Here is a 14,867-nt window from a genome sequence, read left to right on the forward strand (position 1 = left end):
CTAACCAGGTTGTCATTCATGTACCTGAATGGTTATGGTTAATGTTTTCAAATAAAATTTGTTCTAAAATATATTTTACTTCTATCATTCCCCTGTGATAGTCTGTGTCTGTCTGTCTTTTGTATTTTATTTTAGGGGTTCAGTTCTTGTACTTCTCTCTTTCTGCCACATTTAGTGATTTGTTGCAACTGGTTTGTTTTCCCTGATTGTTTCGTTTGGAGTTTAGCCAATCCGTGTGTAGTTCTCCCCATAGAACTACACAGTTTGTCATTTGTTTCACCTGGGGCCAATTTAGCACCCTGGCCCGCCTATTTAAGGCGCTTCTTTTCTGTTCAGCGCTGTCACAGCGTATTCAGTAGTCCTTTGAAGCAGAGTTTCGTGTATGCCAATGGTTTACTGTTTTACCTGACCACCTTTTGTACGACCACGACTTTTGCCTTGCCTTGTCTGTTCTTGTTTTCGGGTTTTGACCTCTTGCCTGTTTGAGCTACAGTCCAATGGGATATCCAAAAATCGTAGTCAGTTTTTCCTGGTTTTGAATTTGGTCTGATTAAAGGATTTGGATTTTTGACTTTTGGACTCTCGCGCTCGGTTCCTTTTGTAACCGTAACATCTCGTTAAAATTCTTATATATTATGTAAAACCTTTGCTTTGAAGTATTTTATGAATTTAATCCCTTAGAATTTGTTTCGTCGGAAAACAACTTCCCAACAACTCTGCGGTCTTAATCTTTTATCTACAGTACAGAATATTGTTAATTAGTAAATTATAGTGAAATTTAAAGTAACATAGATAATAAGAAGGGTATGCCCAAGGGATGTGGCTACTTGGTTGAGTAAGATGAATCATAATTAAAGGAAGACGAGACAAATGTCTAACAAAGAAGTCAAAAACTCTATCCAATATGTTACTGTGTATTTAACGATGTGATAGACCACGTCTGACCGTGCCGTTTGACTTGACCTTTGCTTCTTTGTATTTACTAAAGTTTATTCTCGCATCTTCCTCTAAATTGTTATGTTAGTTGTCAGAACATTTCAGCCTTCACTGTCATCTTGTGGCTGTATTAATGTCATCCTAAAAGATGAATGGAAGTATATGGGCGTTGACAGATGCGCTATTTGAAACCGACCTATTAATTTTCTTCTGGATAGATTGTAAATGAACCTGAAGTCTTCATCTGACCACTTGCATCCTTAGTATGCTGACATCTTGCTTATTTTTTTAGCTAAGGTGGAGCACTGCTGCTATGGTGTGCAAGCAAACAGTTTTTCCTGATCTAAGTTTATTCAAGAAAGGATTAGTGGCCTCACATGCTCACCCCAGATGCCCCATACATCACGTTTAAAATACAGCCACACCTGGGAGCTGACCAGTACAAACACAGTCTTAAACTATTGATCACTGAGCAGCTTCTCTGGAGCGGATGAAGGTTATGTCGCTTGCTTGAAGGCGGCTTTAAGGAAACCTTAGAGTAGATTTTCCCAAATACTGTGTGCATACAATGAATGAATTTACATATATTCAAACAGATTAGTCTGTATTTCCTCGTTTTCTTTTTCAATTAAGACCATGAAGCAAAGTTTTATATACTGTACTTAAGAGACACGGGGGAGTTTGGTGAGGGCAAATGACCAGCTGAGAGGTTTCAGACAGTCCAGCTGAGTCTTGATCTTCCACAGAGCTCAATCTGCTGAGGCATGGGCAGCGGGAGCTGGAGTGGGTGGCTAGCACTGAATTCTTGAATGCAGTGAGATTTCTGATAGCATGAAACAAATTCTTGGAAAACAACACAAAGAAAAATATTTACACCAAGAACAGAACATGAAAAGGCAATTCAGCCATAACGTAGGATGCTGTATAATCTGATGATTCATGGAAACGTTACACTGAAAAAACGTGACTATAAATTTACAGTGAAATCTGGACAACGTTCTGCTGTATCATTATTCAGTAACATGCTGTACTGTACACTAGGAGAAGTAATACATAATTACAATATGAGTGCCAGAAACAATTATTTATGGGAATGTACTGTGAACCTAATTGTAAATATCAGAACTTCGTGGGAAGGTGAAAAGTATGGGAACTAAAATGTAATATGATAAACCCACAAAGAATTCAGTTCAATTTAATAGTTCTTTGTATGGGTCTAAAAAGGGTGCACTTCATTGTTTTGTTCAAATTCTTGATTTTTCAAGAAGGTTTTTTGCAGGTTCTTCTGTGTCTTTTGAATGTTAGGAAATGTTAGGCTTTCCTCCTCCTATTGAAAGCTTGGCGGTTCCATGCCAGGGCCTTGAAGTTGATATGTTCCATTGGTGTGTGAGTGATTGTACAATTTGTTAGTGCCTATTGTGGTGACTACTGTGTGGAAAGGGGTGAATGCTGACTTTTGTTGCCAAGTACTTTAAGTGATCAGAAAAAAAAGGTGCTAAATAAGTACAGTCCATTTAACATTTCAATAGCAGTGCAACATGAACAATTTTACAATATGCTGTATCCACTGTAGTGGGTCGCAGGGAGCTGGAGCCTATCCCAGCGGGCTTAGGACGTGAGGCGGAGGAAAATCTGGGCGTGACACTAGTGAACCGCGGAGCCACACAGAGACACAGACAACCATGCACGCACGCACTCATTCCTATGGGCAATTTGGGAGCGGCCAATTAACTTGAAGCGCATGTTTTTGGAGGTGGGAGGAGGACGGAGAACCCGGAGAGAACCCATGCAGACACAGGGTGAACATGCAAACTCCATACAGAGCGGGACGTGAACCCGGAACCGCCTTGCTGTACGGCGACAGCCATACCCACTGCGCCACAGTGCCGCCCCTAGAATACGTACCGTACATTTAAAAACAGTTCACTTTCTGTAAGCAATTTGCAAAAAAATTATGAGTTGTGTTTGTTGAAATTTTGCAAAAATAGAATTGTCAAGAGAATGTGCTACCAGTTATTATAAATTTGTAATGTGGAACAGCATTGAGTCACATTAACACCAATAAAAGTGGGCAGAAAGTTGACAAACTCCTCAAAGATTCAATCTGTGTTTGGATCTTATCAGCAGAGGATGATAGATTTGACAGGCTTGAAAAGAGACGTGTCTCTGTATCTGACAGAGATCAGATGCTCCTGAACCACACTTAGCCATTGCTATGACTTTCATCACAGATCCTCAAGGACCATATTTTGATTTGCTTTTAAATATTTATTCTACTCAAAATGTACCATCTCATCAAAGAAGGCGATTGCTGAAAAAGGCCATCAGCTAACAGGATAGCTGAGGTGTATCGCTGGACATCTGAACTTCTCTTAAATTTTCATTTGGTAATTGACCAAGCGGTAGAAGACCAAGCAGTTGGTGTGGAGACAGTCTACAAACTAAATTGTTACAAACAAACTGCAGCCTCTCTTAGGATTCAAGAATTCAAGATGCATTGTAAGTAAGTGGTAAAATGTCAGCAATGATGCTTGGGGACGCCCACGTGCATTCGATTTGAGGATTCAAAATTTAAACTTATTCTGAAAAAAGTGTATGAAGAGATTCAAACATTGAATGAATGTCGAGTGAGCTCCAGGGCAAGGAGTCACTGCTGATCACCCTCAGGTCCCATTCACTGTCGCTGTCCAACTGGTTGAAGACCTCACGGACTGGCAAGACTGCCTGGCAGAACATCACTTAGGACTAACATAGGTTAATGTAAGTTTTCTTCTTCAACCTCAGAATCTGTGAATGAGAGACTGTACCAGTGAGGGTAAAGTGCAGATGTTAAGGACAGATGTGCCAAAAGAAAATATGAGAAGCTGTCATTTAGCACGACAATTAACAGTTACACTAGGCTTGAGAATCGCATGCTGTTGATGAGTAAGCAAAGCTCCTCTGCCTCTGAGAGTCTGTAATGCCTCTAAAGGCACCAGAGTCTACGTTTATGCAGAAGACAACTCTCTGATATGTGTTTAATTAAGCCTATCTCGGCATTTTTAGTCTTGACTTACGTTGTTAACGGTCACCTGTGTTGTGTTTACTGCACAAACTGCACAGTGGTGTCTTTACCAAACATTGTAAGAGACTGTTTTATTCAACAGGTCAAACTTCAAATCAAATGAGGAGTTGGTGACCTGAGATGATTTACATTTTCTTACCTGCCCTAATATTTTAGAGTCGGAAGAGCCAAAGCAAAACTATGGCTTTGTCAGGAATTTCACACCCCAAATCTTAAGAGGCTGCCCTGAATCCTTAAATACAAAATGACTGAAAAAAAATCTGACACTTACAAATCCCCTGCCTAATCACCTCTGACCAGTAACACACTAAAAAGCGAAAGCAAAGTATAATGAAGCTGGCTGAGCACAAGACCCAAAATAATTAGCCAATTAAAGGTGTGAAGCAACAAAGAGAAGGCAGCATATGCAATGTCTCAAGGTCAAACACATTTAAATGCAAATTCAAATAACCGATCAGAGAGGAAGAAATGTAGTATAACAACCACATACAAATGAAACCATCTGCCTTCACATAGACACAATAGCTGAGTAGTTTATAGGAATTTTGCAGCAAATTGCTTATATGAGAACCCAGTGTAATTATCAAACATAAAGAAGTGCTACTCATATAATAGACACAAGTTGAATAGTGATTGCACCGTGCAATTATGAGTTTGCAGAAGAATCCTGCAAGGGGAGAAAAATAGCAACTATTGCCAGACGTTTCTCCATCCTACATGTTTGTTGATAGATAGCATGTGCCAACACAAAATTTATTGATAAGTGATTTTTCAGACTAGGCTCCACACAGTAGCTGGCAGGATAAGACAAAGTAGTGGAAAACAACATTTGAAATGCCGGGGGTGTAGAAACATGGATAACAGAATCAATACAACTAAGGCTACACAATTTCTTTGTACCAAACTTGTTAAAGGGTTTTTGAGAGCCAACATGTCAAGAATGCATAGAGGACGTATTCCACTGCTACACACAGGTGGCTTTGGGCGACTTCACATCCGTTTCATTTCATTATCCTTAAATCACTTCAAAATTCTACAGTGGGGCAAAAAAAAAGATGTATTCACTCACTGTTACGTACCTCATCTGTCAGCAACTGTTACGCACACACTCACACACACACACACACACACACACACATACAGATGTGTGCTTGCTCTAGAGGGCATTGTTGGCTGTCTATCTGTAAAGCGCTTTGAAATGTCTTCAGATGTGATTAAGGGTTATATAAATAAAAGTTGATTGATTGATTGATTGAGATGTGTGTCAATAAGGACAAACCTTGACACACTCTGCGCTCAACCGTGGACTCCTCAGATTTAATTAGAGGCTAATTTCAAATCAACTCCTAATTGTAAACAAATGGAAATGAGCTCATTGTCCAGACTCCTAACAGCTGTTGATCAGATGAAAGCATGAAGAAATTTAAAAAAAAATGTTTTGCTTACTAAACAATTATCAGATCATGATTCGGGGACATTATAAGTTGAAAGATGAGCCATCAGAGTGAAATTTGAAAACATTTCTGCCTTCAGAAAAACAAAGCACTTTTTCGCCATCAGATGATTTCAATAATATGATCTTCATTATTTGTACATGTCTGTGTAATCACCGATGTCTATCCATTAATTACTGATAGCCCAATTTTCTCACAGTGAAATATTCAAGTATGTTTGAGATTACTTTGTGACTTAGTGCTGCTGAAACTAGAAGTACACACTACCATGTAATATGAAAAAGGGATGTGAAAAGATTTTCCAAAAATTTACACACTAGTGGAAACCCTGTAGTCAATAGAGCATGTCTCTTCTATTTTTTTCTTTTTTCACTCCGTGGCACAAAACCTTGCTCCTGCATCCATAATACTGGATGTGAGATGTAATATCTACTGAAACTGTAATGCTTAAATAGACAGAATTTATTTTCCCTGGAAAATTCAGCGGTTTCAACTTCTGATGTGTGTTATATGTTAACTCGAGCAGCATTCTATTATTTCATCACCAAAAGTTTGCTTTTTTCACTTAATTTATTCATCCAACTTTTTTCATTTAAATGTTTAAGTAGCATGCAGGAACATAGGATTAAAATCCTCATGTGTTCTAATGATGTAATATTAGTCCAGAATTTTGTCCAGTTCATTCTAAATCAGACAGAAATTACAGCATTAACTGCTTTTGCACTGGTTGTGGTCCTCATACAAAAAAAGGTGATTTGAACGCTGATTTATTATTGCATTGCCATAAAATTGCATTGGCATGCAAACATTTTATTTATTCACTGCTGTCAGTCATCATCCTTCGTAAAGTAAACACAGTTTGATTTCATTATGATTTGCATAATTCACGGGAAGCTGTAAACATTATACAATATACATTAAATCAAAATGTTGATGAGACCTAATTGCACAGGAGTTTACTTTTGAGAATAAATATAAAAAGTTAACTGTAGTTTCCAGCACAAACTTGGTTCATGACTCATTGTTTCTTTGTTACAGGATTTACTTTTAGTGGAATAAAAAGATGTTTTGATAGCATTCAGTTCCCCTGTGATATTTTATGTCAAGGTACCATCTGCTGTGAACAATTCTGAAAGTTCTTTCTGGCTGAGTGTCTATATAAAGGAAGACAGGTGACGTGTGAAGTTCAAGATAAAGTCCATGCTGGGTGCATGATGGTGTGGACGAATATTTACAACTCAGATCATTCACAAGGCTAACAGTTGGATTTGTATCCCTATTCGTGGATCACTTACTTAGATCAGTTACTGACTTCTAGTTACAGCTACGTTATTGTTATGGTTAGTGCTCAGTTTTTCCATAACAGTTTGGATATGCTTAGGTAATACATTTAGTTGACAAAATAAAGTAAAAGATTGTGGTTTTGGTTGGATTAAAGCCTTTCACAGACATTGCAAAACAGTGTCAGTAAATTCACTTCACTAACCCATTTGTTTTAAACTGGGCTGACTTTACATCAGCATTCACAGCAGTGATGTGATGTACATGGCAACAAAAATCACCAACTGATTTATGTATCCTGTTTTTGAGTTCACATTTTTTCCAACAAACATGTCCCAACCAACAAAGCATAAATGAACAAAACACATTAGACAAATGAATATGGATGCAAAGTTAATTTTACCTCAAGACAGTAGTACATCCCTGGGATGCGCTGCAACAAAAATTTGTGAATCCTTGCATGACGTTTATGCATCCCAAAAGTAATAACAGAATATACGATAAAAGCCGTATGCAAGGATTGAGTTTAGCCAATAGTACAATATAAAAACTAAACAAACTGTTAATTTTAATAATATTATTAATAATGTCATAACTGTTAATTGAGTAAAAAGAAAAAAAGGAATAAATTACATATTATTTTTTTATCAAAATGTTAAAGCCTGGCAGTTATTCTTTAAAAAGAAAAGTTTTAGAAATATTGTGTCAGAGTAAATTATTTGAGCATAAAGAACTAACCTCTTTACATTTGTCACGTCTGTTGACTCGCCTGCAAGGAGGCTTAATAGCGGAGATGCCTGAATTTTTTTCTATTAACTCTTTCTCTGCGACTTTGGCCAAACCATCCAAAAGTAGGCTTTCTGTGACTTACGAGTCATAAGGTATGTTTTGTTGTTTAATGAGATCCACATCAGGTACACCAATGCCATGCATAAGTTCAATGATAGTTTTAAACTTGTTGAAGGGTATATTTTCAGCAGCCATCCATTTCGCAACCTTTAAAATGTTATGTGCATAACATTGGATTCTGTTGTGTGCATACCTCGCAATACATGTAGCTTTTTCCATAACTATTAACGAGCCTCACCCATGGAAACAATCGCGTCCATTGGTGTACAAATGCTCGGATTTTACTGGTTTTTGCTTGTCTTTTTCTCCCTCTTCATTCTTACTGTCCACAGAAATATCTGTCTCTTTGTCTTCATGAATTTTTAATTGATTATTATCCATAAAAACACTGATTGTCATTTGGCATGGTGATAATGGGGAGAATATAAGACTAACTTATCGCTCTTTCACTACTGCGTGCAAAATGAGCAGACATCATGTTGCCTTTACTCTCAATGCAAGTTGATTTTAACAGGGCTGAATCCTGTAGATGAGTCTCGCGCAAGACATAACGGCAATTTCCGGGTTCGAAATTTAAGTGGAGAAATGGATAAATTATGAATATTTTTTGTTGAATGGAAGTGCATTTTTTCCCAATATTATATCATGGAAAAAAAGTACAATTGATTTTTTTTCTTGTCAGTATTTAAAGCTTGCGTCCCTGGAATGCACACTGTCCGACGATTGTGCGTCCCCGTCAAAAGTTGTGCGTCAAAGACGCAACGATGCACGCAAACGAGAACACTGTGGATGATAAGATTATCGAGCACTTGATTAATTTTCTGCACTATAAGGCACACTGGATTATAAGGCGCACATTTAATGAATTGTTTATTTCATAATTATTCCATATATAAGGCGCACCGGATTATAAGGTGCATATAATAAATAAATAAAAAATAGATTTAAAAAACTAGTGGCTGTAGTTGCGCTATCCGTCCACTAGCTAGAGCATTCATGACTGTGAGTACCTCTATTCAGCTGTGAACGACCCCTATTGTTATTTCAATGAGCCATTCTGAGCCTCATGAAGGAAACCTGATCACTTGATCACTTTGCCATCTTAGAAGGAAGTCAATACGCATATTAAAAAAGCTGACATTAAAAACTGGTTAAATCCATTACGAGTTGACCACTCAGGCTCCGTCCACACGATGACGGATTTTTTTAAAAACGGAACTTTTTAAAAACACATCGAAAACGATTCCCATCCACACAACAGCGTTTTTAAAAAAATCTCCGTCCACACGTAGACGAAGACGGCTATAAGCATGCCAAACTGAGTGGTGGCAGTATTGAGTCAAATTCTATCCAATAGGAATCCTCCGTGTTTTGTTGTCACAACACACGGGCCCATAAATATGACGTCACAGCGGTTTTCGTCGCAGGCAAAAAGTCAGCATTTTTAAAAAGTCGTGGATACTCCATCCACACGACAACGCAGACCCAGCGTTTTTTTAAAAATCCATCTCGGCCAGCGGTTTCAAAAAGTTGTTTTTTCGTTTCGGATATCTGCGTTGTCGTGTGGACGGAAGGCGTAAACGCAACAGAAAAGTTGTGTTTTTAAAATATCCATTATCGTGTGGACGGGGCCTCAGTTCGAACAGGGCAGATTATTTCCTGATCTGAAATTTGAAAAAGATATTTAAGCTCCGACGTTCGTCTTCGTTTATTAATTAAATATTGTTTCGATCGATCGGTAGTCCAGTCGGAGGTGAGGTGCAGCTACTTGCTGCTGTGTGTCCTAAACCATTTTTTAAACTAGTTTTTAATGTCAGGCTGCTAATTTACTGGCAAATGTGACGCTGTTTTACTCCTAGAACTGACTTTAACGTCGGTGTCTCACCGCTTGGAATCTCACAGCACGTCGCTGCAGACAGAATACACAAGCCTGAATGCACCCCTCCGCCGCCCGCCCAGAGCTATCAACTACATTTGTAAATCAATTGCAGCACACCTGACACCTTTGTCTAGCAGTGACTGCTCTTGAAATTTCAGAAAAGGCTGGAATTTCACCTTTGAGGGTCTTTCATTCACCTTTATGCCAGTTTCTCCGTGTGTTTCCACAGACCAATAGAATGGACCGTCACTAGATTCCAGATGACAGCACAATGGCATTTTTTAGACCAATTAAGTTTAAAGTGGTTTATTTCCGGCGCCACAGTGTTTGGGAAATACTGAGATCAGTCAGTCAGTCAGACTTTATTAATAGAATTGTTGAAAATTCCCTGTTTTGCTACATTATCGTAGCCAGTCACCGGTGCCAGTCACCGGTGGTTTGGTTTTTCTTTTTCATTATTCATTAACTAGCCTCAGAAGAAAAAAAACAGAAAATGCTTGAGACCGCAGGCTTGCTTCCTTTTTAAATTTTTTTTTTAACTCTGAAAAAAACTGAAAAAAAAAAGATTATGCATAACAATGTATTTATCCAGAGAAATTCAGACAAATCGAACATTTGGAAGTGTCTTGCAGAGCCCGGAATGATTAGTTTCTCCCACTGCCTCAGTACAATAACTACAAAGGAGAGAGGATGGCTTACCTTCGAGCAATGTTAAACAAGATGTTGGTTACTTGTTAAATTATTGTCCAACAAATACTTAAACATGAAGACCGGAACAGTCTTTGTACATCTGAATTGTGAGAAGTCATTCAGTGTGGTTGTGTTTTGTTTTGTTTTTTAGGCCCAGGGACAACAATAAAACGTATTAAAAGCATGTAAGAACTGTTCCTTGTGACAGGGAGAAGTTGAAGACGTGTACACCTCCCCTGGTTGGTCTGTGCTGGCCTTCAGGACACTCACTGCCACACAGTTATGTTTATGACAGTTCACCTGCCTCAGAAGACTGTGGACCTGTGCGTGCGTCAGCTGAAGTATAGTTACTGTGGGTAACAGTAGGCGTTTTGGAGAGTGACGCTGTGGTATAGATCAAATCTGGCATAAAAGCTGCTGAGGCTATCTGGTAGAGGTTGTGGGTCACAGTTCTGTTTGTATCCCTTCTGTGGTTGGTAATTGACTGGATTCCTTGCCACATGCTCTTATTATTGTTTTCCCTCCAAAGGTTTTAAAGTCCTGGGGTGTACTTTCTCTTAGCACCATGGATGCATTGTTAGAGGTCATGCCAGGCACAACTGTATTTGGTGATGTTCCCTGACTTGGCAGTTGTGTACTGGTTTCTGGTCTTGTTAACAGTGTCCATGTATTTGTTTATAATATTTGTGGCTTTTTGCGAAATGTTCACATCTGTGGTTCTAAACGGCCATTGCAGTTCTGCAAGTGCATTCTCAGTCCTCATCTTCAAGGTGATTTGCAGATATTTGAATAAAGACTTTTGTAAATCATACTTTCATCTTAAATTTTTGAAGTTCATAAATACTGCATATCCTTATCAAATAGAGTAGGTCTATAACCTTACCCAAGCCTTTATCAGCTCATATGGTGAAGCTTAAATTATTCCTGCCAGGAGCACAAATACATTGCATACTCAAAGTATATTTAGTTAAGTACTATTAACCTTATATGTGTGGGTTCTATCTGGGTTCTCCGGCTTCCTCCCACCTCCAAAAAAGCATGCGCTACAGGTTAATTGGCCGTTCCAAATTTCCCGTAGTGTGTGAGTGTGTGCGTGCGCGTTTGCCTGTCTCCGTGTGGCTCCGCGGTGCACTGGCGCTGTGCCCGGAGTTTCCCCGCCTCACGCCCTTGGTCCACTGGAATAGGCTCCAGCTCTCCGTGACCTGCCGCAGCGGAAAAGCAGTTCAGAGGATGAATGAATGAATGAATGGTTTATTGTGTAGCCGTATCCAAATGCTATCATTTTTATTCATAGTCATATAGTTACTGATTTTGTCACTTATATGACATCAAACTATGATTTGGATGATTCTGTTACCATGTTTGCAGAAACCACTGAATTCAGCTTATGGTTGACAATACTTTATTGTGAAGATTGCAGAATGCTTTAAATTTTGTTTTTGCTTGCCCCTATGAAAAAATCTCAGCATAGTATTTTGAATGAAAATATCAGCCACTGAAAGTCAGACCATGGTTCTTATGTTTAGTATGTGGTCTGGCACGTCTTGCTTCACTCCTTTGTTGTTTTTTGTACCATTTTACATTTTACAACAAAGACAAGACTTTGCAATAAGTTTGATGTTGCCGTAAAACTGTAGTCAAATAGTTTTGAACACATGTTTTCATCCCCTTACCTCAGGGATGATAAACTTGGATGTATGTGCAATACCATTTACTGCGATTAAATTAACAAAACAACTTTTCTTTGTTGGTGACCAAAGTTATAAATAGATTGACAAGAAAGAAATAAAATACCAACGATACCAAAGACAAACAAATGTTCAGACTTTTGTATGACAAGTAAGAAAAAAAGTTTACACTCACGGTTATTACCATGTATTTTGTATGCCTGACAAAAAAAGCATGCCTTTTTTATTTTTTATTTTTTACCATCTCTAATGGCTCCGCGGTACACTGGCGTCGTGCCCGGAGTGTCCTCCGCCTCACGCCCTGAGACTGCCAGGATAGGCACTGGCTACCCCGCAACCTGCGTTAGCGGATTAAGCGGGTTGGAAGATGAATGAATGAATGAATGAATACCATCTCTAATGTGAAAGGTCCACACAACAACAGGATATTTATAATGAAAGAGCACGGTTCTTCAGTAAAATGCATTAAGATCTCATAGATATTTAATACTTATATATGTATTCACTCAGGAGGACTAAGGCAGCCCCTGTATATCTGGAGTTAAGTTTCACTCAATCAAACCATACATAATGTATCTTGCTATAGATGATACATGTATAACTGTATTTTTCTAAACCATCCTTCACGTTAACTTTTCTCAAGCAACCTTCAGAACTTTTCTTCACAAACTCAAGAGTTCACAGCCGATAGTGCACAATGGAGACAAACTCACAGCACAGCAAAATAAAAGCAGCAATTTGTCTGTGTTTAAATCATCAAGCTTTAACCTTGCAAGGATAAATCTGTTTAGATAGCTGCCAAACTTGTTCAAAACTTACAGAGAGTAGTTTGTTTCTCGATTTCTTCTCAAATTGTATTGTATACATGTGCTTAAAATGAAATGAGCATGACTATCTTTGTTGTTTTAAGTGATTCATACAAAGCGATGTACATGAGGACGCTCATGTAACATAATTTTGTAATGATGGTTTGAGGAGATAAGATGAAATGATAGTCCCTTATTTTGTCTCCTGTGACTTTTTTTCAATCCAACTTTGCTTCTTTGTAGAATTCTGGATTATTCGGAGATTTTGAGCATGTTTAACAGGCTGGCAAAGCATGCAGATATGAGACAACACAAATGCTTGGATTTTTCTATATCCAAGACTTAAAAAGAGTTCAATTACATTACAAACAGATCCATCATATCAGCTGTTACTACATTATGTGCAGGCACCTGTCTATAAAGCATCTGCCGACTCTCCCAACACAGCAAACGTGAAAGTTATTTTCTGCTCTTGCAAAATAAATGTGCCTGTTCAAAAAAAAATCTAGTTTGAGGAAATGAGTCGATCCTCACCTTTCAATATTTTTGCAAGAATGATTAATGGCTTAAAAACACTTCTGTGAAAACTAGTCTTTTGAGAGATTTATTATCATCTGAGATACTGCTTCCAGCAAGTGGATGTAAATGTCTGCATCATTTTCTTGAAAAATAGACACAGAAGGTAGTGCAGTAGAATTAGCTGTGAAACAAACATTAGCTACAAGAAACTTTACATAGTCTCTTCTTATTGTATCATAGTTCATAATTGATGTTTTTATATTCTATAGTCCATTATATGAGGTGCATGAGCTTATAAACCTATAGCTTCACATTTAAGGTGGATCAGTTAGAGAAATACAGAATAAAAGTTGCGGTGTCAAATTAGATGACACTTAGATAATAAAATATCAATCAATCAAGCTATGTATCTGGCTATCTAGCTATTTAGCTATCTAACTTATTCAACAATATTAACTTGATACAGTTGGATCCTGGACCGGTCATGTTCAATACCATGAAAGGCACACAGAATCTCATCAAATCTGCCTAGTTTAGACCCAGCACCGTAAAAGAATGTTATAACAAATGAATAATACTGTAGATGTGTAAACTAACCATGGAAGATAATTTCGTCACATTTCTGTATTTTGATTAAGTCAGTTCCTTATTCTGTCTTCTGTAAATCACAAAACACTGCAAATTTGACAGAAGAAAACATCGTCTTCATTGATCCAAGCAGTGGCTGACTTTATATTTGCATTTTTTAATATTACCATAGAATATGACAGAGCTAATGGAGAATAGCATGACCCTATTCTTAAGGGGTTATAAAGTCTCAAGTTCAACAACATGAAAAAATAATAAGCCTCTAAAAAGGCAACCACAACAGAGTAACATAATGATACAGGAAACTGGGCCCCGGGTGCGTACCACTGTTATTTATGGTCAGCATCAATCCCCCACATCCCACTTAAGTTCTGCAGAGGAGCAGCCAAATCTTCACAGAGGTGGTGTCATCAGCTGTTTATACTAGGGTTTTTTTATTTTTTTTATTTGATTTTGTGTGTAAAAAAAATCTGATGTTTTTTTCAATAGATATATTGCATTTTGTGTTGGATAGCAAGTTGTAGCTAGGTAAATGATATTTGGTTCTTCCATTCAAATGTGCTGGCTTGGCTTGACAGGCACAGGCTGCAGCTTTTTCCCATCAAGGTTACCACCACTTATGTCTCAAGTGGTGACACACCGCAGTTCCTCTTCTCAGATTCCCTTTGGCATTATTAAAAGAGGTGCTAACAAAGTACCAATAGCAATGCAATTAATTTCCCATGAAAGGAAAAAATAATGAACTTGTGATATAGCACACACTGCAAAAATATTAACAAAATACAAATTGGTGCAGGAGAGGAACCAAATTTGAGACCATATGGATTTGGTTAAATATAGACTCTGGTTTGCAAGAGTTCACTGCACTCCACTTGAATGCATGCATTGCATGCTATTGACCAATCTCTGGGAAGAACTGGCTCGGCAAGGCTGACAACAGTCTAACGTAATAAAATTAAACTCTGAAATAAACGTTTTAATCACTGATTATCATTATGTGTAACAGTGATCACTGTGTTTCTGCATTCATATTCATTTCAGATTACCTATTGCTTTTGTTACTTCCTATTTCCTCATTTCTGGCTTCTTCATTCCCTTTTAACATCCATTTCC

The 14,867-nt window shown here is 38.0% G+C and overlaps 1 protein-coding gene across 1 annotated transcript in view; it reads left to right on the forward strand.

Moving 5' to 3' along the window:
* The window catches only part of cadm2b (cell adhesion molecule 2b), a 141,003-nt gene that overhangs the window by 31,044 nt on the left and 95,092 nt on the right, over positions 1 to 14,867 (forward strand). The window lies entirely within an intron of this gene.

The sequence above is a fragment of the Antennarius striatus genome, chromosome 6 (genome assembly GCF_040054535.1).
Source record: "Antennarius striatus isolate MH-2024 chromosome 6, ASM4005453v1, whole genome shotgun sequence".
Taxonomy (NCBI): Eukaryota; Metazoa; Chordata; class Actinopteri; order Lophiiformes; family Antennariidae; genus Antennarius; species Antennarius striatus.